The 26,191-nt window shown below is 32.7% G+C and overlaps 1 pseudogene across 1 annotated transcript in view; it reads left to right on the plus strand.

Moving 5' to 3' along the window:
- Nucleotides 1-14,519: 14,519 nt before the first annotated feature.
- The window catches only part of LOC143236904 (uncharacterized), a 35,558-nt pseudogene continuing 23,886 nt past the window's right edge, over nucleotides 14,520-26,191 (plus strand). Inside the window, exons 1-3 of the transcript XR_013019787.1 lie at nucleotides 14,520-14,622; nucleotides 20,551-20,576; nucleotides 22,765-22,911. The product of XR_013019787.1 is annotated as an uncharacterized LOC143236904 (transcript). The remainder of the gene's footprint in view (nucleotides 14,623-20,550; nucleotides 20,577-22,764; nucleotides 22,912-26,191) is intronic.

Consider the following 26,191-nt stretch of genomic DNA (forward strand, 5'->3'; position numbering starts at 1 on the left):
ACACGGTTCAGAACACAAAGTCAAAACAGACTCCGCCTATGTTTCTCCGTATGCACTGGCCATGTTTATTTATATATATTCAATGCGCTGGCATTGACGGTTTGTTTGGCAACTATTACATCACAGTACGTTTCCTAGCGGCAAACGTAAAAACGTTCGGATTGCTGCTCGGAAAGGGCTCTTTATGCACCAAGTTCTTTGTTTTATTTATTAGCACAAATTTTTTTTATAAAAAAATGTGAACCTGCAAAATTAATCAGAATGAGTAGTTCTTTTGACTGTAAAGTTTGTTTGTTTTTTCTGTAAAATTCACCTTTAACAAAAAGGGCTGATACTATTTTCTTCAATGTCTTAAAATCATTGTGATTAAATCTAGAGTCTATGTTAAACTCCTAAACATCGTGAAATTTTGTATCAGTCAAACTATTTTCGCAAATGTTTCAATGGTGTTTTCAAAACTTCATAGGTTAAAAGTTTATAATGAATCATGTACATTAAATAACTTAGACACTTTCTGTCTTAGAGTTTCATTACCACGGTAACAGCTTTATCAAAATGCTACACTAATTTTTTAGAATTTGTAGAGATTATTTTAGTACAGACTCTCACATTTTATAGTAACATCAATTCCATGCAGCTACAATATCATTTTGATATAATAATTAAAGAAGAGCTCTAGGGCAGGGGAGCATCCCCTTGTGCTTAATATTATTTATTTTGGGGACAATGCATTTACAAAAAGCTATAAAAATGGGTAGTTTGCGCTATTCTAGCTACAGTCACAGCACAAAAAATAGACTGATTTTTATATTTTAACCTTAATGAAAAGCTTCCCTCATTGAAATCTGAAACCACGCTCATTCGAAAAAAAAAAAAAAAAACGTACAAATATTATATATTCAGTTTCTTCATTTGTACAACAAGCAATTATTTATTTACTAGTTATCTACATATATCATTAAATATATTTGTTAACTGAGATGTAAATCAATGATTCATAACGAAACCACGAACACATACACTACTGGCTAAAATCTTAAGGCCAATAAACATGAAGAAAAAATATGCATATTGTGCTGTTAGACTCAACCACTTATTTGAGTAGAGCTTTGAAAGATGAAAATAAAAAAAGGGAAAATAAAAACTTTTTAGCATTTAATAGGGAAAATGTGAACATTATAAAATTAGCCTGAATACTAGCTGATCAAAAGTTTAAGACCATACCAAAAAGAAGTCCTAAACAGGGTAGGAAATGCCCAACAAGAGATCTCAGTAGTGAGCTGCACGGCCGTCATTGCGAATAACTGCAAACATTCGCTTTGGTATGGTCGATATAAGCGTTTGCAGAAGGCTGGCTGGAATGGTATTCGAAGTGGTGAAGATGGCCTCACGAAGATCATGCACTGTTTGGAATTGACGCCGTTTCTATAGATTTCCCTTGCCATCCACCCACAAACATTTTCAATGGGGTTCAGATAGAGCGAACACGCTGGATGGTCCAAAAGAAACACGTTATTCGTCATGAAAAAGTCTTTTGTCCTGCGGGCATTGTGGATTGCAGCGTTGTCCTGCTGAAAGATCCAGTCATTTCCACGCAAGCGAGGGCCTTCAGTCAATAAGGACGCTCTCTCCAACATGCCAATGTAGCCATCTGCTGTTTGACGTCCATGTATAACCTGAAACTCCATTGTTCCATAGAAGGAAAAATCACCCCAGATCACGATGGAACCTCCTCCACTGTGTCGTATAGAAAATGTCTCCGATGGGATATCCTTATCGTACCAGTAACGTTGGAAATAATCTGGACCATCCAGATTAAATTTTTTTCTCATCAGAGAACAAAACCTTCGTCCACTTTTCTACGTCCCATGTTTGGTGCATCTCAGCGAAGTTTAAACAAGCTGTTTTGTGGTGTGGAAGGAGGCGTGGACTTTGAAGACGTTTACGGTTATTTAAAGCCTTTCTCTTATAGATGCCGTCTTAATTTTCTTTAGTTGCCTTCTGCGTCCGTAAGGGCCTTAATCTGGTTCGACGATCGGCTGGTATCTTGCCGGACAATCCGTCGAATCCTCCTGCTCAACGCCGGCGAAATTGTCTTAGGCCAACCACTTGAAATTCTCGTTCCGTATCCCTCAGGGTCTTTTAAAAAATTTGCAACAGCAGTTTTACTACCAGCAATGGCACGTTGAGAGAAACCTTGCTTTTGCAGCTCGACAATTCTGCCACGTTCAAACTCTGTCAACTTTTTAGCTTTTGCCATGTTTTTACCCAATGTAACACAGGAGATGTTAGTGGGAGATATTGACAACGCTAATGCTTGAACACAAATGACTAAATATCATTACGTGTTAACCGATTAACGCTTCGTTTCAGTATGGTCTTAAACTTTTGACCAGCTAGTATTTAGGCTATTTTCATAGTGTTCACATTTTCTCTATTAAATGCTAAAAAAAGTTTTTCATTTTTATTTTCCCTTTTCTTATTTTCATCTTTCGAAGTTCTACTCAAATACGTGGTTGAGTCTGACAATGCAAAATGCATATTTTTTTTTATGTTCATTAGCCTTAAGATTTTGACCAGCAGTGTATACGTGTTCTACAATATCCCCTGCTCACAAGAGCTACGTACATTCTGGGAAAGAAATGAGGCATAAGAGTTCTTAATATATACAGTAGTTGCAGAAATACGTTTGCCTGATTTTTCTGTAGTAATATTAATTAATGTGTGCAGTTCTGATAAATTCCAGGAGTTTATCAATACATCTTTAGATATTCGAGTTAGTCCTTTTTATAAGCAATTTATGATGCTCTGATGGGGCAAGTTCTTGTTTGGTTCTCTAACGTGTATTTCTGGAGAAATAGGAGGAATCACTTCATGGCATACTGCAAACAATGGAGGATATTAATATTTAACATTTCAGCCTCTAAGCTTGGTTTATTGTAATATTTTTTACAACTGTTTCAGCGTTTCTACCTTCAAAAACTGTCTACATTATTGCCATTTTCCTCAATAATATCGCTGTTAAGTGCTGCAATCCCAAGGTCTTTGGATAGTTATAAATGCTTGCATTTACCAAGTCTGTAGTTGTTTGAGTTTAACAATACACAGCTTTTATGATCAGTTTGAGAAGACATATCAGAGCAAGCGGCATATAGCAGTAGATAGATAAAAGAGGAGGGATTGCCAGTAAAATTTCTTTATGTTATTATTCTTTTCCATGAAGGTTGCCTTGGATGATTTAACATTCATGAAGCAGAAGGAATGCCAAAAAATACCATAATCTCTAAAGTATGAAATATTAAACAGTTGAATCTAAAGTATCTATCTCTAGACAAAAACAATTATAAACTAGATATAATAATGAAAACACAACAGGGAAAAGTTAGCAAAACTTTTACTGAGAGGTTAAACCCCAGAGATACTTGGATCAAGGGAAAGAATCCTATGGAAAGTAGCCGACCAATGAGAATAAGAGTAAATTACAACTTAACGATTTGAACACATAGGTAAGCTATCAAAGTACCAAATATTTTTATACCATTTACTACTAGTTGGGTCAATATGTCGCAACGTGTTTAGTAGTTTTATGCGTCTTACTGTTATAACATTTAATGCGAATTGACCAAAAGAAGTGAGTAAAATTACTAATTTTCTGTACAAAATTTATAGGATCCTTAGCACTAATCAGGGGTTTTAAATTAGAATACTTATAGCATTTTTTGACGTTTTTTCGCCGATTTGTATGTTATTAACGACCCAATGATAATAATAATAATGAAAAAGACACGAATTCGCAAACTGTCAGGTAGATAATTGCCGTTCACAAGAAAATAAAGGTGCATGATGGGAAGGAAGAAGATGATGTTGTATACAGCTGAAAACAGAAATTATAAATTATTTCAATAAATGACTTGTATTGAACAATAGCAATGTCAACAACTTTAACGGTTTTAAGCTTTCCTTTTCTAGTACCTAGCTTCTTCATAATAAATAGTGCCAAAAAACATCCCTTAAAAAAACTGGACCATTTTACATGTACACTTTTGGGCAAAGGTTTAAGAGTCATAAAAAGCATATGATTTGTACTCTCTTTGATATGTGCAAATTGTGGGCAGCTCCTAAAGAGGTTGGATTAATTAGCAGAGGAATAATAAACCTGATAAACCAGCTAGTACTTTCCGATATTTCTCTACTAGCTTATTACTGAGAACACCACGAATTCACTGTATATCAATTCAGAGGTTATTTTAAATTATTTTTAATAATTTGTTAGAATTAAGAGTGCTTATTTGATAATAACATGTTAGAGATAATTGGTAACATCAACGAAGATTATTAAGTCGTGATTTAGAAGATTAAAATATTTCTTCGCGACAGTGAAACTAACGAAAATGTTATTCATCTTGTGAGAAATAAGTCGAATATTTAAAAGGAATCTTTATTCACAGAGATTAGCGGAAATGAATGCTTGGTTTGAGGTACATGACAGAAAAAAAAAGAGATAAATGTTAATAGTGTTAAGTCTGTACACGCTCTTTGATCAAGGAGTGGACACAGATATTTTTCTACATTAAATTCAGTAATATCACATGATATGGACTAGGATGTTAAGATATATAAAAACAAAAATAAGTTAAAGCTAGTTTACGATTATTAAAGTTGTTGGCTCAACCCATTCAATTTCACTTGAAAACAAACAGCAAAAGATAGACTTGTTGGTACTAGAAAGTTAGCTTCCAAGAAATCAACTAAAAATCTGGTAGCATCACTCCCCTCCCTCTCTTCTCAGTAGCGAGATCCCCTCAGTCGCACAACACAGACTTACAATACTAGAAACCTGGTTTTGATACTCGTGGTGGGAAGAGCATAGATAACTCTTTGTGTAGCTTCCTGTTTAATTACAAAGAAACGTAGTAGTGAGAGAAGAATTTTTTAAAAATTTCTAAGAACATTCTTCTCTGCAAACAACTTTCAACAGAAAATTTTCTAGAATTTTCTTCATTTTTAATACTCGCCTTTATAATTTAAAATTAATTATAGAGTTCGTTTTCTGATTTAGGAAACTAACGTTAAGAAATACAGAACACGGTAAAAGCGAAAAGTTTGATATAATTATCCGAATGAAAAAAAAAGTTTGGAAAATTATTAATGATCAATTTAAACTTATGAGATAAAAATATAGAATTTATCTCTTTCAAAATGTTGAGTTCAAATAGAAATCCTGTTTCGAAATAGGAGATAGGAACAGACAAAAAAGAACCAAGCATGTAATAATATGAAACTTAATGATGTTAATTTAAAAGCTTGATTAAAAATATGCTAAATTAATTGATTAAGTTTGTTTAGAATTAAGCACAAAACTACACAATAGGATATCTGCTTTGCCCAACCCGGTTATTGAAACACAGTTTTTAAGCGGACTGAGTCCGGAGATATGCCGCTGTGCCACTTGGAGGATAATCAATCACCACAGAAAAACGTACTATTATGTGTAATAAAATAATTAGAATTAAAAAAAGTCTAATATATCAATACAACAGAGAAGTTAAACAAATAAGTATTATAATTGAAGTCATCATTCAAGTACATTCACACTTAACGATATATTTCTGCAGTATGTTCAGTAATTTTACATGATATGGGCTAGGATGCTAATATATATATATAAACAAACAAATTAAGGGTAATTTACGATTACGAAAATCTTTATCTTGAACACATTCAATTACACTTGAAAAACGTTTATGTTATGTTCATTCCAAAAATAGAATTAAGGATAATACCTTACCTTTAAGGGTATGAGAATCTTACCTTTTTTGTTTTTGAATTTCGCACAAAGCTACTCGAGGGCTATCTGTGCTAGCCGTCCCTAATTTAGCAGTGTAAGACTAGAGGGAAGGCACCTAGTCATCACCACCCACCGCCAACTCTTGGGCTACTCTTTTACCAACGAATAGTGGGATTGACCGTCACATTATAACGCCCCCACGGCTGGGAGGGCGAGCATGTTTGGCGCGACTCGGGCGCGAATCCGCGACCCTCAGATCACGAAGCGCACGCCTTAACGCGCTAGGCCATGCCGGGCCTTTTAAATGTGTGGCCAAATTAATCACTTATAAATGGCCTGTATGGGGACCGAACCCTTTTTTGGGGGGGGCTCGTCCGGGAATCGAACCCTTAAGGTATCCGCTCAGCCCTCCGAGGGGAATCGAACCCCTGATTTTAGCGTTGTAAATCCGGAGACATACCGCTGTACTAGAGGGGAGCTTATCTGCTCAGCCCACCGAGGGGAATCGAACCCCTGATTTTAGCGTTGTAAAGAATCTTACCAATCAGTAAAGAAGATCGTCAAATTACGTTAAAGAACTTTTCTACTAGTATATTAATAATTAAAGAGAATAGATAATGGTAAATATTTTAAAACTAAAATTCCAATCCTTGATTAAACATGTCATAAGACTTTGAAGTAACTGCGTGAATAATTAAATAGCGGTGCTTTTATCATTGTATTTCAAAAATATCAAAATACCATAAAACATTTCAAAGTCCATTGCTAGGACAGCAGTAAGTCTACGGATTTTGAACACTCAGATCAGTGGTTTATTTCCTCTTGGTGGGCACAGCAGATAGCTTGATGTGGCTTTGCTATAAGAAAAAAACATTTTTAATGTTTAAAATTTCTAAAGTGATCTCTGTTTTTAAACAATGTGAGGTAAACATTCTAAGACTATTAGATTATTTCTTGTCTTAACAAGATGTTGAAACCTATGATTCAAATCCTCTTAAAAACTAATTTTAAAGATCGGAATTTAACAAACCGACTGCCAGGCACGAGCCTTTAGTTTGCATGCCAGACTGTGGACAGTGTTTATACAGCTAATGTTGCAATATTATCAAAATAAAAATAACTCTTCGCACTTTTGGGCCGTAGGAACATTTAAGCTGTGCGATTGGTTGGTTATTTTTGAGAAAAGTCACATCCCGAATATTAGTGTTGTAAGTTTGTAAACTTGTCGTTATCTCACCGAAGAACGGAGGATTTGAAAGAGATGATTATATCCTATCAAGTCATCCCTTAAGCGGTCCGGCATGGCCAAGCGTGTTAAAGCGTGCGACTCGTAATCTGAGGGCGTTATAATGTGACGGTCAATCCCACTATTCATTGGTAACAGAGTAGCCCAAGAGTTGGCGGTGGGTGGTGATGACTAGCTGCCTTCCCTCTAGTCTTACACTGCTAAATTAGGGACGGCTAGCGCAGATAGCCCTCGAGTAGCTTTGGGCGAAATTAAAAAACAAACAAGCATATATCCCATAAGTAATGTTGGAAACTTTAATACAGAAAGTGCATCATCATTTGTGTCTTTGTAGAAAACTTTAACGACTAAATTATGTAGTAGGACGTGTATAGAAGAAACTAACCCAATTCAACTTTTTCAGATAATTAACTAAATAAATCCTTATGAAGATGGATGTGTCTGAGGCGCATATTAAGCATATAATGGTTTATGAGTTTAAAAAGGCAGAAACCACATGAAACATTCAAGACGTTTATGATGCGGTGTTTCTCAGTAAAAGAAAATGTCGAAGCTGGTTTCAAAAGTTCATATCAGGCGACTACACCTTAAGTGATGCACCACGTTCAGGTCGGCCTGTTGAATTTAATGATGACTTGCTGCTGGCTGCACTTGATGAAGATTGTGTTATTATAGTTGAAGAACTAGCACAGAAACTTAATTCAACTCATTCAACAATTCACCCTCATCTGCAACAGCTTGGAAAGGTGTCAAAACTTGAAAAATGGGTTCCCCATGATTTGACAGAAGCTAACCTTAGAGCAAAATGGACATTTGTACTTCTCTGCACTCTTGTGAACGTAACTCACTTTTTTGAACAGGTTAATGACTGGAGATGAAAAATGGATACATTATAAAAATGTTAAGCACTGCAGATAACGGCTTAGTGCAGGTAAACTGGCTAAAGCACAGCTCAAAATGTATCTCCACCCAAGGAAAGTCTTGTTAAGCGCTTGGTGGGATATTGTTGATGTGATCCACTTTGAGTTGCTGCCACTCAATGTAACGATTACATCAAACTTCTATTGTCAACAGTTAGAACGTTTGAATGTTGCACTGAAAGAAAAAGAGGCCAGCTTTGATCAATCGTATAGGTGTTTTGTTACACTAGGATAATGTACAGCCCCATACAGCAAGAATCAAATCTGCAGAGATTGAATAGCTAGACTGGGAAAAACTTCCATATCCTCCTTATTCTCCACACCTTGCCCCATCTTTTAATCATCTATTCAAAAGTTTGCAGAACTATCTTGATGGAAAAGAGCTTGGAACACATGAATATGTCAAAACTACCATATTTACGTTTTCCACTGCCCATTTGAACAATCTCTAGCGACTTGACCAGTAAGACTTTATGTTGGATAGCATTGAATTACATGAAAATTACAGTTTAGTGGTAGGACATAAAACACAACTACGCACACTTACTATGGACAATTATAGGGTATTATTGTTATGAAAAAGAGAAAGGCAAGTAGGTATTTTAGGCCCATGGATGAAGTGATATTTTAAACATCACATGCCAATTATAAGTGAGTGAAATAACTCAAGAGACACAGGCAGAAATTTACAGCCATAACATCTATTGTATAACGTTGAATAACTTTGCAATCTTGAATAGAACTTGGTAAAATGTATACTTTTAGTGCCTTCCCTGTATAACAAAAATAACTACTCTATACTATACACACCCTTATAAAATGCAATCAATTTTCAGCGGTATCGAACTACTTAAATAATGCAATGTTAAAATGTATTATTGGTACATTCCATTCCACTGCAACTTTATATTGGTTACAATTGCATGTGCCTATCCAACACACGAACAAGCTACAATGATGAAGAAAATTATTGCATCACTCAATTATTTTCACACTTTTCTTGGCTTCTGTAATTTTTTTACAATATTGCCCAATGTGAAAGAATCAGAACAAGTGTAAAATGTTTGTAGACATTGTTTTGTGTAAACTAACTCATATTTCAGTTATATATATGTGCATTAAAACTAACCGTGAAAAGCGTATTACAGCATACGATCAACAAATACTTTGCAAATATGAAAATGTTCTCAAAGTGTGGAAATCTAGATCTAAAGATAATGCAATGAAGTTAATTGACAAAAAGTGACCATTGAGTCTGTTTTTGTTTTAATATTTGGTTGTGCCTCTTCTGGTCTTGATAACTGCTTTACATTACTGTAAAGCATAGATTACACGAGGGACTGAATGTAAGCAGAGTGAGCTCATAATGTCACATGTATATTATTAGGGTTTCATGCAGTTCCAAGGTGTTTCTTATATTGTACATTGATACCTTTTACCTTTCAGCAGTCTTAGATAACAATGAAACCTGGGATGTTGTTTGTGCAATGCAGTTTTTTGATCCTCTCTCTTAGAGGATAGTTCTGCACCTAAAGCAACGAAACAAAACTTAAATATGTCTTTTCAATGTACATATAATGAATTCGTTTCGTTATTTCATGTATTCTGCACAGAGTACATGTATATTACCAAACATTTTAGCCTTGTAGCTTGAAGTAGTCACCCTGAAATATGCTTTGGTGAGCTCCACCGAAGTATTTTCAAATTATTGGCTTTAGTCGGGACTCGAGAATCTCTGTCGGCATTAAAAATGCCTTTTACAAAATACAGGTATCTAACACGTTGGCCAGAGATGCCTCCCTATGTTACCTAACCCTATGGACACTTCACATTTGTATTCAAACACACAGGATGAAATTCTTCTTCACACTGATGTCATATAAAGTGCTTCTCCTCAGATCCGTGCATGTTGAACTTTTATTCATTCGATCCACACTGTGTTCCCTAGTGGGACAGCAGTAAGTCTTCGGATTTACAATAGTATAATCAAAGGTTCTATTTCCTTTGGTGGATACGGTAGATGATACAATGTGGCTTTCTTATAAGAAAACACTAACACATTACTTTGGTAAATTCAAGGCACAAATGCCTAGTTACTTTGTGCCATAAAACTCCAAATAACCAACCAGCTAGTCAAGTCAAAAAGCTCTTTAGTCCAGTTGAGTCCCATATTGTGAGTGAGGAGGAGTTTTGGGCCATCTTGCTTGAAGGGGAGACTGGCCAAACACAAGCGAGATGAGAAAGTTCGAGAAGCGTCAGTTATCATTAAAGTTTCCAACCATGCTATTTTGAAGCCTGTGGACGACAATCGACAATTCTGCAAGATGATGTATTTCAGAACACGATCATCAGTTGCCGTATTAGCTTTCTTACTATTCCTTTCCTCCCACCACTCTACACTATCAGTTTTTTTATATCTCTACATCCAGTAGTTTACAGAATACTGGTAATATTCAGTTATTTTAGCAATCTGTCTTTTCAAAACAACGACTGCTTTTTTTTCCACGGAGTTAATTCGGTATGTTTGGCCATGGTAACATCACATGCACATTGTAATAGATAGGTTTCTAAGGTGAGTTTCAGTAACAACCTCTGTTCTTTACAAAAAAAAAACACAAAAAAAAAAACGATTGATGCAATATCTAAATAGACTATAAAGCAGTTGATGTAGTAATTAGACAGTACTGCATTATCCATGAAACACATTCGGCACCTACATGCACTTGAAACAGACGATGATTCTGAAGCAAAATGTTAAATAAATTGGCTGTGCAATACATTTTTCTACTACTACATGATAAATTCTCTACCTATAAAGAAACTGAATCACAAAAACTAAAATATAAAAAATATGTTTATAAAATATTGTTGTTTTGGTGTAAATAACATAAAATGGAGTGTCAGAACATTACATATATTCTTGGCTACAGACTGAGACAGATTTTGCATGCATACATATAAGAGGACCCGATTACAATGTAAGCATGCCCTGGTGGTTGACAGAGTACTTTAAAAACTTAGCTACACTATGAGTTGACACGAACCTGTTTTGTTTTGTTTCTTATTTACATCAACTGATTTAAAATGCTATTCAGTGAATAAATTATAGTTTGTTTTTATGCACAAGATACATGGACACTTATATATATATTTATTTCTTATGATTAGCTCCTCCCTTCCTTCAGTGGCTCAGAATTAAGTGTGAGGTATTATAACGCTATAAATCAGCTTTCGAAACCCACAAAGAGCCAATACAGGTAGCTCATTAAGTAGTTTTTGCTTAAATGAAAGAGGTATTATGATGTATGCTAAGAATGTAATTTGAGTTATTGAATGGATATAATAGCGTTAGGTGCCAATTCTTTTTGGGTTGGGTCATCTGATATCAATTTTAAACTTCCCACTGAGCCACAGACTGAAGAGGGTGTAATGGGCTTTAATTAAAGCAAAAGACAAACTCCTGAAATTGCATATGGTTAAAAGCCAACATTAATTTAGGTTCAATATCATTAAAAGCAACTTTGAATGTTTGTTTGGGTTTAATGTGAAGTCCTTTACTCATTATTAATGACATAAAATAATTTTGGAGCAGCAAATAATATGTAACATAACGTCACAATTAATTATATGTTATCATTCTGTGGACTAACTAGTTATTAACTTACTGTTAATCTTTTCTTCATTAAGACGTGAATATCAATGAATAAAAGATATGGAATAGTCCGAATTTATTTTTGATTTGTTACATTGGCTGTTTGTTTGTAGTTAAGCACAAAATTACACAATGTACTATTTATGCTCTACTCACCACGAGTATTGAAACCTGATTTCTAGCGTTGTGAGTTAGCAGGCTGTGCCAATGGGGAAAGTTAACTTTAGCTGCAAAAGACTAGTTTCACCAAACTCATGGTTCATTTAGTAATGGAATGTAAGCATTTTGTTTAGATTAGATGTATAGTCTATTTCTAATGATAATAAATATTTTAAAGTTTGCATAACGTGACATACTGTCACATTTAATAACCAACTCTTACTGAAATTCTCATTCTGATTAAAAAGAAACAGACAAATAAATAATGAAACTTATTTTAATATTTCTATTGATTTTTATATTGGGATACCTCCACATATTATCAAGTACCATTATCATATTTGAAACATTTTTGTTGTTGTATTTATAACTTTAAATTTTATTAATTTAGCCACATTTCCATTAAACTTGCACTTTCTGGGCTCACATTTCGATTTTTTTTTTATGCGATTCGATTTTTCAATGCGAGTTTACCCTACAATGTCGATTTTTCTAAATTATTTTCAGATTATTGTGTCATTAGGGATAATCCACAAATTTTAACTGACCAAAAATAATATCAGCCCCAAGATATCAAAATAAACACTTTTAATGTTATCCAATTTCAAAGGCTTACAAGTATTCTTTCAGATTCTCTAAGTACATTTAATTAAGATTTCTTACATTTACACTTAGCTAATATGTTGCTCAATGTTAGAAAAGGTGGTAATAAGATACTCACAGAAAGCTGAAGTGTGAGGAGACAAAGAAAATTACAGTTGCAGTGTTCATCTTGCTTATCATGATTGACGTGGATTCTTCAGCCTCTCCTTTCAGAGCAGGATAACTCTCTTTTTTCACTTGTTGCAGACGTTTTTATTTTACTTTTCTTTCATGTTAATGCGACTTACCAAATAGTATATACAACTATCCTCAAGTAGTTATATCACTTTATTGGCTATTTCTTTCACAAACATGACATAATGGCCAAAAAAAAAAACAAAAACAGTCACCACACATTTTTGTCATTGATTCTTCATCAAATAATTCGACTCCCATCACTCTCTCTCAGTTTTATGTCTAATATTCATTAATCAACTGCAGCTTTCGCCAATTTTATGGTGTTTCCAAGCTGTCGCGGAATTTCCTAAATCCCTCATGCTAATGAGGCTTTCATAGTTTTTGACACCTCTTCTGACCTTGATTAGCGTCAGCTCAAGATAGCATAAACATTCCATTGGATCAAGTCCCAGCATGTTCTCCTTTCAATAAACATCACTACATAGCTAATTTTTATATATCCATGGGTAAACTTCACATTTCTTTCCAAATATTCAATATTTGAAGCATTTATATACAAAATGCTTCACTTACTTCCACATCAAAACATTTCGATAAATTGGAGTACAACTTCATTTGGAAATTTGGAACGAACTATTCCACTTTGCGTTAAAAATTTGTTTTACCTGCCATGATAAAACTCATGAACAAATAAAGGCCTTAGCATCGGTATTCCCCTGTTACCTTGATTATGTGAATTAGTTGTTAACAGAGTAGATCAGACTGTGAACACAGCTCTACACCCTTGCAGAAATTGGTTTAGATACGCCTATGATGTATTTTATAATTTGAAGACGGCAACCATCAACAATTTCTACAACTCTTTAACAAAATTCACGCTAGTATTAAATTTCCTCATGAAGAATAAAATGAAAACCAGGTTTTAAATTACATATAAACAACAATAGAAAGAAACTCCAACAGTTTTAGCACGAAAATCTTCAAAAATCTAGTAATGATAATAACTATATAAGGTGGGACTCAAGGCACACAACTCAACAGAAAACTGACATGTTATTATGCATTTATAACGCAGCATTTAACATATGTAGTAGAGGGAAACCTGCAGAATCAACTAGAATGAACATCTAATACATTTATTAACAAATGTCACTTCCTTAAATATAGAGTAAATAGAATCTTGCTCAAACACAAAAAAACAAAAAAAACACCTCAACAACAGAAAAAAAGGAAAATAATATAAACTCCACCAAATAAACAAAATCAAACATACTAATGGGTGTCTTGCCATATGATTCAACAACCCGTGGAAAATGACTTAAATATTTGTAGAATCGCAAGGAAAATAGACAAGTTAGACCAAAAATGTAGAATGTATATTGTTCTGGTTTTTTTAATGTTTCAGTCATTACACAGGTTTCATAACTATGCTGTTCTCCAAACGCTGTTTTAACTGGACTGTCTTAAACTTATTACATTTGATTATTTGTGGAGTTCTAGTGAGGTCTTTTTTCCTAGTTAGAGGTGAACTGTCTGAAAGCTTGGACTGTTTGTTTAATTTACTTCAGTTTGATCTATAATAATCATATTAATGCATTTTGTTTGCTGGAAAATATTTCGTTGTTGACAACTACTAAATGCTCTTCACCTCTAGCCTTAAACATAACTGAAACATATTTATCCATTTAAAGAATAGATTAATCGCATCTTTCACAAATGATTAGCATATGTTAATAAACAATAAACCTACAATAATGGGGACGACATGGTTAACACTTACACACACACATACACATACATAGAAATGTTCTATGTGTGTGTGTGTTTTATTTACTGTGGAATTCTGACTGATTGATAAGTTGTATAACTTTAAGTTTATGCTTAAATGCTGATTTTACTGTCAATACTACTCAATAATTTATTTAGCAAAACGTTTTATGGTGTATTTACTTGTTGATAGAGGGCGCGGAGATGGGTTTAGGACTGAACAGATGTAAAGCCTAACACTGACTGAGCTTCATAAATAATGAAAACGTATTAATAATTATAAGGTATAAATAGGTATTTATTATTTCAGGTATATGTATTTATATATATGAACTTGCCTCTGTATAGCTGATATTTTGTTCTGAACGAAACAAAATCTCGATTAAGCAAAAACTAAAAAGAAGCCTAGCAACGTCAACAGTACAAGTTAAAACAACTTAAGTGTTAGAACAGACAAAACGATATGTTATTGTTAGTGGATAAATACTTAGATGAAATAAATGCTATTGTTAGTATAACTGAACAACTTGTTTATTATCGGATTAACAGAATTTTGATGCATATGCTCTGTTTATACGATAATAAGTTTTTATGTTAAATGACGTCTTTTTTTTGGTTTACAATAAAATGAGTAATTTATTAGGCTAACGATGGTATCGTTGACACTGCCGGTATAAATCCTTGCTAGTGGTTAGCCTAAGTAGTGATAAATATATACTTAACATTAATAAAAACTTTACTACTATTGGTGAAATGTAGGTTTAAGGTATTTAATTGAAAAATTAAACTAATTCAACATGTAATTTTGGATATTAAAAACACTGTAGCCCTGTTTTTAACTCTAAAGTGTTAAACATATTTTATTGATTATGATTGGGTGTTTTTGAAGATTAGAGTATACAACAAAAACTGAAAAAGTAACATAGTATTACTAATACTACTAATACCTGAAAAACTACTACTAATAATAGATTAATAACCAGGATGGGGGATGCATCCCCCCACTGCCCATACCAAAATTGTGTACAATTACTTGTAACTTGATATTTTATAATAAAATCAATAAATGAGAGTTCACAGACATATGTTTCTTTTTTTTTGTTTCTAAATTAATTCCATGAAATTTATGTTGCAGTAACAAAGGAAAGTTTACTTGGGATCAGGTTTAAGTCACTGTTACTTAGTCGATCATATCCCCCCACTAAAAAATCCTGTATCCACCCCTGATAATAACATATGACTTGTTATAACAATTACATACTTGGAGGTATAACTTAAAGATTAGTTACATTGTGCTTGTCCTGTACAGCTAGTATGATTCATTAACTGGTGGACCTGCCATGTGGTGTGATGATTAGGGTTAGAGCATTTAAATTCAAAATAAAACTAATGTATCATCTGATACAGAAACATGCCCTAGCCTTTTACATGAAGAGTTAAACATAATAAATTGGACATGTTTAAGTGTTTTGGCATTGTTGTGTAGAAAGTTCAATGTCATAGGACATTGACAACAAAATGCTGTAGAATAAATTATGGTAGGTCTCCACAGTATATTCAGGGTTAATGCACAATGTCTTATGCAAATCAAAGTATGCTACATTTAGTCTCTCTTGAGTATAGCAACTAAGTAGCAATGTCAGTTGAAATGGCACAAAGCACAAAACCTTGACTCGAGAATAAGATGAGAAAATGTCCCACACTTGTGTTTCTGGGCAAATACATAATTTTTCTATCATCTAAATATAATTTTTGAAATTTTTATTATGTGCTTCATCTTGTGAAATTAGTTTTATTTTTAGGTTTAAGTGTTTTGACTCAGAATAGTAAAATGACTTTCGAATTTTAGAATAACATACAGTTACAAGTAGGCACATAAGTTTTCCCACTAAAGTAATATTATATGAAAGCATTAGGTTAGTATGTATGTCATTAAAGGGATAGAGAGAATTTTGACATTTTGTTTTAAGCAAAATCTTTGTTTAACAAAGTGAGGTACCACGTAAAAAAGAATAAAGTACATTTTGCATTATGTTGAGTTAGGAAGAAAATAATGATAATTTTCTTTAACCAGGAAAATGAACTTGTAGCTCATTTATAAATTTAGGTTTTTGTGCTTTGGCATTCAAATCTAGTATCAACAGTGATTTTTAAATGTAAGAAATACTAGTCATCATGCAGTGGCTAGCTGGAAATTATTTTTCAAATGCTAAATACCTAGCAGTCCAAACATTTAAACATTGATAAGTCATGACGACTTGAATAAGACAATTAGTAATAGCAGATGATTAGACTGATTTGTCTTCTAGCTTGACAAAACAATCTGAATCAAACTCTTGCACTGGAAAATAAATATTTTTGTTTAGTATTGACTGGTGTGTATGTTTGCTATTGGAAATGTTCTTTGAAATACAAAATACCCAACAGTTTATAATTATGAATAATTATTAATGAGCTTCCAATATGATAATATAATTTTTGAAATTATTATTAGTATTATTATCATCATTATTTATTATTACTGTTGCAGCTCATCAGTGTTATAATTTATGGATTGTTGGATAATTAGTATTGAAAGATTGCTGGTTATTGAGTATTTAGCCACTGTGAAAATAACAAACCATGATTGTAACTACATGGCTGATGTTACTACCTCATTTTAATTGTTTTCTCTCTTTCCATTCATTAAGGTAGACAAAATATTTGCTTGCAGTAGAAACATTAAATATATATTAAAATGTGCTCAAACAGTTTTAAATGTAATATTTAATTTTTTTTTATTCTTTGTATGTTAATGGTTTCCTTGAAGAATTCAAAGAACTTCTGTTATTATGGAGTCATCAACAATTTTTAATATCTTTGTGCAGACTTTGCATCAATTTTGCATGTTTAACAACTGAATTAGTTCCAGAAGGGTGTCATTTCAAAATTCAGTATTTGTTTAGAGCAAAATAGTTTCAATGTAAATTATTTTTTGCTATAGAAGTATTTTCTTCAGCTGTTTAAATGATATACTACTTGATAAAAACTTACCTTCTGGACATGTAAGTTCAATTATATGATTTAGCAAAACTTCATACATTTCACCAGACAAATTACTTAGCTTTACCCATATATATTTTGACATTCAATTTCCCTTGCAAAATTAAAATTGTGCTGCAATATTGTGATTTAAGGTTATTGTATATGCTTCTTGAATAGTTTTCCCAAACAAGTCTTGTTAAAGCTTGCATTTATTTTAAACAGTATTCCAAACTGAGAAATGATGTACTAGAAAATGTATAGTGCAATGTTTTATAAATCTTTCAATAAAACACCAAATTTTGCATTTTCTTTAAAATTATATGTGACAAATGTGCTATATTCATATTGAATATTTTCACAATAAATCTTAAATTGCTTTTTTAGTTGCATACTGTCTATATATCTACTTTTACTGAAAACCAGCTGATGTGCTCCACTTTGTTTGGGTTATCAAGTTGTGTGGGTGGATGTTATGATAAATAACACAAAAATCCTAACTTTCACACAACTAATATATATTATTACAGTATTTATTATTAACTTGCCAGAAGTTTTGTATAAGGTTCAAAAAATCAATACACATATACATAAAATTGGTATAGACTGTGTGGTCAGGATGATTTTGTACTAAGAGATAAGGGCCAAAGTGGTGTCAGCAGGGGTTCTTCTTGTTATAAGCTTTAAACACCAAGCTCTTACAATGTCCCTCCACAGTGTTTTGTGTGATTAATTAATTAATGTACAATGGATGCAGAAGTGTTTTATGGGTCAAAACTGAAGCATCACAGGTTTAAGTAGGAAGTGGTATAACTCAATAAATGGCTCTTAATATCAACCTTGTGGTGGCTGTTGGAGTATAAGCTACAACTGAGTTTGTGTGTTATTGCAATAGTGGCAGGAATTTCTTTTTATTGCATTTCTCAGTAAAGAGTACTGATGCCTTTCTGAAATATTCGAAACATTTATATGCACTCTCCCTACACTTTGCGTGTGTTGTGTTATAGAAAATTTAATGTTTTTGTATAGGGATGTTGTGTCTTGTATGAATGTAGTTATCATTAACTTACAGAAATAATGGTTGGATGAAAAGGGTTGGTAATCTTGCATTAACATGCCCTTTGTTCTAAACTATCATCCCATAAAGTTTAGTTGAGATTAGCCAAGCAATTTAGGAGCTGTGGTGATGTTATAATGTAATAGCCAATCTCAGTTGTCATCGATAAAAAGAGTAGCCCAAAAATTAGTGGTGGTGATGTTGACTGGTTGCTGTCCTTCTAATCTATTACTTCTATATTAGGGACAGCGAGTGCAGATAAACCTTAAGTAGAATTTTGTGCAAAATTCAACTAAACAGATAGCACAAGTAAAGACTGTAGATTTTTTAACCAGTACTTACTATACTTTTGATTATCATTAGAGTTGTTTCTTTAATTATAATTTAAAATTGGTGATGAAGAGGAAAGTAGTTCATGAGGCATAAGGTAACTGATGATAGATAAAAGGTTTTGCATACATATGTATGAAGATAGAAAACTATGTATGCCATGGCTTCATAATATACAGGATAGGGAGAGCTGGGTTATTTGTGGTATTCACTAATTAATTAACTGACCAATTACAATATCCCCCTACAATATCTGCTAGCAAAAAACACCCACAGAAAACTGATATGTGCTACCGTCTTACAACCACTACATTATTCTTACATGATATCAGTTTTCCTGTTTTTATATGGATATTTTTTAAAGTAATTTTTCAAATTACCTTAATTTCATATGATAAACTTCTTCTGATGGCTATCATTTGTAAAATATATTTAAGTTTTATGGATATTTCTTTCTTGGTGGATGAATCCCAGGTGTTGACTGTGTACCACCATCTATTCCCTATTGTTTTTTAGATATATTCTGATCCCATGCTGATTTTCTGAGAGTCAAATAAATTGATAATTAATTAATGAAAATGTATAAATGTCATAATAAAGGTAACTTTTTATTTGAAGCATGTTATGGTTACGTTTATAATGTATACACTCAGACTTTCACCTGTATCCTGTTGTCTTCCAACAGCATTTTCATCACATTTAATCCTTGTGTCTTTTGTCTTTGTACCAGTATATTAACCTTATATGGCATAGTACTTACAATAATAATAATGGAAAATAGTAAAACTTTGAAACTAATTTCAATGAGTTAATTATTTTCATAACATTTACAGGTTAATTATAATACTGATTAATCAGTTAATATATGGATGTAATCACTACTTATGAGTAATTCTCTCTCTCTAGCTATATATATATATATGTTACAGTTCAAGCAGTTTAAGTATTAGAATATTAGGATTCTCCTGGGTGATTAAATATAATATTGATTAAAAAAAAGTTAAAAGTGATTTTAGATTTCTGTGGAGAGTTAACAATTTAATGTAACTATCAGTTATTTCCACAGCTCTCACACATACAAATTTCAGTTTAAATTGTCATGATAGCTGTGTGTGATATTATGTATATAAAATACAATAAAATATGCAGGTAAGCTATTTGTAGAAAAACTTTGCACATCTTGTTGTCAAATGAGATGCATCTCATTTCCAAAACTCTAGGAAAGTATTGACTTCAATTCTATAAAAATAAGTTTAAGCAACTAAAAATAAAACTTGACTAATATTTCTGACATGTATTAAATCAGTTCTAAGAATGTGAAGTTAAACAGTTGAATGTTTACTGCTTTTTCTTTAAATGTGATTTTTTTCTTTGATGCATAACTCATTAACTTCGTTGTTGAAATTTGTATTTCTGTTGAATAATGAGCAGGGTATTTTGAGCTCTAATGTAATTAGATAACAGGAACATAGATTTGTATTTTTTTATTTAGGTTTCTGCTTTATAGTACATGATGAATTTATTTAGTTTTATTATAGTTCTATGAAATTGGGATAAATAGTTACTTTTTTATATAATGAAAAGTTTAGAAACAGTTATCTTTATACTCCAAATAATTATAAATTTTTTTAAAATTTTAATTAATGTTTGCCAATGCCATTTCCTTTTTATTAGGGTTAGCACGTGCAACTGTTTGATTTTAGAATATTCTATAAATTATAATAAAATATGCATCAAAACATTAATTGCCTTGTAGCTTAAAAATAATGGTAGTTTAATCCCTCTCTGTAAATAATAAATTGGTTGTTAATTTTTGTTTTTATTTTTTAGGTAGTTTTCTTAAAGCATTCAAACATGTAAGTATATTTATACTCAATATTTATGTTTAAAATATTTCAGTAATTTATTATGATAATTAGAAGGCAAACAATGTTTCTTTTGTGTATATTAGCATGGGCAACAATATGAAAGAATGTGATAATAAGTAACTAAAATGTTGTTACCAATATATAAAGTACTATAAACATTACAAAACCTGTGGTAGCCAATGATATTCTACTAATGATTCTTCATAAATGTTCAAGTGCACAAGGATATGCAAATAAAAGAAGTAGGAAGATTAAAATAATATACCCCCTCTTTGTAAATAACTGATAAACTTAAAACCAGTGATTAAAAACAAAAGTACATTTGCAACTTTGTATTAGTTAGCTTATTTTTTGAATCAGTCATAATTATAATTGGAGTGTAGTCCCAAATTTATAATGAAAAGACTATTCTAGCTTGCTGTTGTAAGTTAAAAGTGAGCTAGATTTTCTCTGTTGTTGAACTTGTATTGAATATTCATAATATTCTAATGCTTGAGTTTAGATAAATCAGACGTATTGACTGATGATGAAATTAAAAATTTGCCAATGTCAGCAACTCTATTGGTATAATTGGATATCACTGTCCTCAGTCTTTGTCAACTTTCCTGTTGTTCAGATGCTATTGTGTTATTTTTATTGCATTTTTTTACACATGGAAAAGTGTTTTAAGTAAGATGCTAACTTAAAAGAAAAGTTATTTTGTGCATCAAACAGATTGGGAATCATGCAGCCAGTAAAAAGTATACAGTGAGTGATGCAAATGTACATCTTGGTGTGATATGAAAACCAAGTTGTTTTCTTGCAAAAGAAAGTACAAAATAATTTCTGGCTCAAGAAAAGGAAGACATCCTGAAACTGATGTCACCATTTTAGTGTATTTTAGAGAGTTACAAAATAAAGAACTGCCTGTAACAAGAGAAGTCTTAATGTTAAAAGTATAGTGGAATTTTATGTGAAAGATGGAATGTAAGATGACATTCTTTGGGGCAATAGTGCTTAACTTTAGAATAGAACAGCTGGTCAGAAAAAACATCAGAGTAGCATTCTGATTAAATAAAGAAAGCAGAAAGAATTATTATTGTTATGAACTTTAAAATGTCCTTATATTTTGTATATTTTTTATTATATTTCATTTTAAATACATTATTAACATTTTTAATTTATTACTAAACTCTTTTAAAACATATTTACTCCTTTCTAATTATCATCCAAATTGTTTTCCTGAAAATTCCTATTTAAAAGTTGGGTGCATCTTGAATTAGAGGGCTCTTTAATTTGAAGTAATATGGTATTAATTACCTATTCCATTGAATATATATATGCACACATGTGTTCATTCATTAGTTTACAAGATTGCTATATTCCCACATATACATTTTTGCAATAAGAATGCTTAACAAAAACATGCATTGCTAGTGTTAACTTTTCTTCTTGTACTATGACAAATTCTGACCTATTTATACATGTATGTATTAGTGGTCATACCTTAGTTTTTGATCATATAAAAGTAATTGCATTTTTACACAACATTCATCTCAAGAAAAATAATGCCACCATAGGAAAAATATTTACTCATATATACTGTAACTGCACTTGATATCTGCAGTGAACTTGTGTTTTTATCTGTTTTCTATTTTCTGCTTGGTTGAATATAAATATTACCATTTCCAAATCTTTAAAGAACTTGTTACCCCAGCATCTTTACTTACATCTGTATGGGAATGTATGATCATCATACAAACTTAAGAGCAGCTGGCTTTTAGTATGCAGAGAAATTTCAGAGCCATTGGTGTATGATATATGTAACCATATGCCATGCTTTTTCATGATAAAGTTGAATAATCAGTTAAGATGGAAGAATGTATCACCTGTTTTATAGACTTGTATATTGCTTGAAGTTATAATTACCAGTCTTGGCCTCTCCTTATCTTGTTTATTTCACTAATTAAAATTACATTATGTTTTATTTGTTTTGAAAAATTGTCCTTGGTGTTTATTTGTAATTTTACTGGCAATATTGTTTTTAACAGTTAATTTTCCATGCCTTTTTAAGTAGTGTCTGAATAAAGAGCTGTATATAATGATGCATTGACCAAATGTTATTATGTTGTTATTGTTTTTTCCCCTTAAAAATTGTAACTTAAAATATTAATGTTATGCATTGGAACGTAACTAGGACTCAAAGCCGTTCCAGTGGTATGGCAAAGACTTCTGATACTAAAAAAGCAAAAACAGTTGACAAAAAGGAAAGAGGCAGGGACAAAGAAAAGAGGAAAAGAGCAAGGTCATCAAGTAGTGATGACAGTGAAAGCAGTAGTGACAGGTAACTAGTTCAAGAAATGTTCAGTCTTTATTCCTCTTGTAGAGACCAATTTTGTCTGAAAATTAGGGACTTAACTGGATTCAGTTATTGTGTGTGTGTGTGCATTATATATATATGAGGTGTCACATAGTTGTGAATAAACAAACATAACAATGAGGATTAGTAATATATATCTAATATTGGAGATTTAAGAACTGATCACTTTACTGAGCAAAATCTTGGTTGTTTATAGTTTTATTATGTATTTACTTCCACCACTAAAAGCAGATGGAGGTTATGTTTTCACCTCCATGTGTTTGTGTGTATCAGCAAGTTTTCTTGAAAATGACTTGAGTGGATTTGGATGAAAACTAATATACATTTGAATTATGACTAAATATACAAGTGATTAGTTTTTGGAGGGCCAAGTTCACAGCAAGATCGTGAAAATCAAAGTCTTCCTATTTGTTACAATGATGATTGATTTTTCACACTACTTTTACTGTGTAACTCAGTCAAAAATGATCAGATTTTGATTAAATGTAGTAGATGTGTAGAATATTCCAAATTGTCCTGTCAAAAATGTCTGTGTCCATTGATAGTGACAGATGTATGGACACGTTTTCTTGAAAGCCATGTATGAACAACACTGCATGGCAGAGGTATACCTCTACTGAATGCCTCTCTAGTTTTTGTGTTTTGGAAGTCATTCATCTTGACAACTAAAGACTGTAGCAAGCATGATAAAATTTATACCTCATTATCTTGGCCAAAACAAGTTAGATCTCTCCACTTACGTCAATTTCTACCTTTATCCCAATTCCCTGTAAAAGCTTTCTATGTTACTTCCATTTTTTTTAGACCTGTCTTCTTGAGTTTGAGTTTGTTGTATATTTTATTTATTTTACAAAATAATGAAAATGAAATTTTGAAGTAATATTTTTTCAAAGTGATTTCAGTAATTTCAACAAAAAATCCTGAGATGTTCACAATGTCATGTATCTAATATGGAGTCTCCCAGTGTATTGAGGGGGCTTTCTGTGGAGGATGTCTAATTCCTCACATACAGAGAGGTGAACATTTACATGGGTCTGACGTTTCTTTACCTGTAAGCTCAGGGACTGAGCTTGTAGAGGATCAGGGGCAGTTTTTGTGGAATTCTATTTTTTATGGAAACTTTGCTCATACAGTTAATCATGAGCTTTGGATGAACATCCTGCATCTTGCATCTTTCTTGCAACTAAAACATCCAATTTATAATGTCTTGAACATTTCACCTGTAGCTTACAACTCTTCTTTGTTGGAGGGCACAGTCATTTGGCTATTTACATGGCTTTTCCACCTTTCCCAGACATTGTTGATGAATTGAGAAGGGAATCTTTCATGCCTTATCTTCTCCATTTATTGGATCAGCATATATTTCTTTCCATTGCTTGGAAATTCTACATTTGAATACTCAAAGGTTAGATCCTTTTCTTTCTTTTTGGAGTTCTAGACTTGATGCCATTGTTTATTAATCCAGTTTCCCCAATGCATCTGTCTCTTACAAGTGCCTGAGGCCTATCACAGTTCTCATATTAAATTTTTGGAGGTATTTTGATTGGTGTGCTGCTAGGATCTTTTGGAGTGAAGTACTTTGCTTTATGAAGCCTGATTTCCTTCTTTGGAACTTGAAGATATCAGAGAAGCTCTATTTCTTTGACATTTAATTTTTGCAGGTATTTCAGTTTCCATGGAATCTAGAGTGGATATGGCCAGTGTCCATGGTTCTCTTTTGACATTAGTCTGTTACATTTTCAGTCTCCTACTGGTTAATTTCCTCCATTTTTCAGTTGTTTGTAATATCAAAGAAGATGGTTGATTAGTAGTCTGTCATTGGCCTATCTCATCTCAATAACTTTTTTGTCTTTGGTGACACTTTGTACATGGTTTATGGATGACAAGGTTCAGTGTTGCTGATGCATATCTCTATAGTCTGATCAAGGAGTCTTCATGTTGTTATCTCCATTTTTTTGTTCAAGTGAAAGGTTTGTAAGTTTTGCATGTTCTAACATTTGGTCTTGCATCTTTTGCTAGATAGTTGTATTATTTTCACATCATTTACACTTACAGTTATGTGGATGGCTGGTATCTTGCTCCTTCTTGCCACTTGATAGAACTTTACACATGAACTCTTTTTATCCAATGTTGCAAGAGTTGGGATTTTCATCACAATGAAGAAATCTATTCTTCCCACATAGTACCTCATCTATTTCAGGGTGTTTCTCAACTGTTTTATCAGTTGTGTACAGTCATCTCCTCTAAGCTTTCAGGCCATTTAACAGGCCATTCTTCTTCGATGGTAATTTCTCTTTTTTTTCGCTGCCTTTTGAGATTCTGTCTCTTTCAGGAGATGTGGGCATCCTTGGAATCACTTATTCATTTGGGTTCACATGTGTTCCCTTCATGGTTGTTACAGGACCAATGGAATGTTTTCATGGATGATGACCCTTTCATCTTCCAACATGCTTACTCTTGTCTAGTGGTTGTACAGGGAAAACATAGTAGTAGGTGTTCCTTTCCCACCTCCACATCCAAATACATTTTTAAAGGATGCTTATCTCCAAGGTTGTGACACTTGATAGTAGATATGGACTTCAAGGGCCACTGAAGAAATAAGGAATATTCTCTCCACATCTTACTTTTAGAGCTTCAAGCAATTCAAAGATATATATATATATCAGGTTCTCATATTGTTATACGGAAGGTTGTAATACTACAGTCAGACAGTTCCACTGTAGTTTCTTACATTTCAAAGCAAGATTGGATGATCTTTTCTTTTCTGCCCATAATCCTCAGTCAGACAGTTCCACTGTAGTTTCTTACATTTCAAAGCAAGATTGGATCTTTTCTTTTGTGCTCATAATCCTCAGATTGTTCTCTTTGCTTGTAATGTTCTAGGTGTAATGAATTTAGTGGTCAATTTGTTATCCTGACCCAATGAAACTCTTCCCACAGAATGGATGCTTCTTCTGCAAGTTTTTGTGGTCTGCTCTCATTACCTTTGCCACAGTCCTCATTCTTTTGGTTTCTTGTGCCTCAGTTTCTGGCTTTTACCTGTTAGCAAAGATTGGACAGGTCTTCATCTTTATGTCTTCCATTTGATTCATCTGATATACAAAGTTCCTGCACAGATTTGTTCTTTGATCAGTTGAGTTCTTCTGGTGGTGCCACATTGGTTGGGTCAGCCTTGGTTTCCACTCCTTAGTATCTTAAGGAGTATCAATCGTTTCCACTTCCTCAGTGGGACATTTTTATCTGG

The sequence above is a fragment of the Tachypleus tridentatus genome, chromosome 13 (genome assembly GCF_004210375.1).
Source record: "Tachypleus tridentatus isolate NWPU-2018 chromosome 13, ASM421037v1, whole genome shotgun sequence".
Classification (NCBI taxonomy): Eukaryota; Metazoa; Arthropoda; class Merostomata; order Xiphosura; family Limulidae; genus Tachypleus; species Tachypleus tridentatus.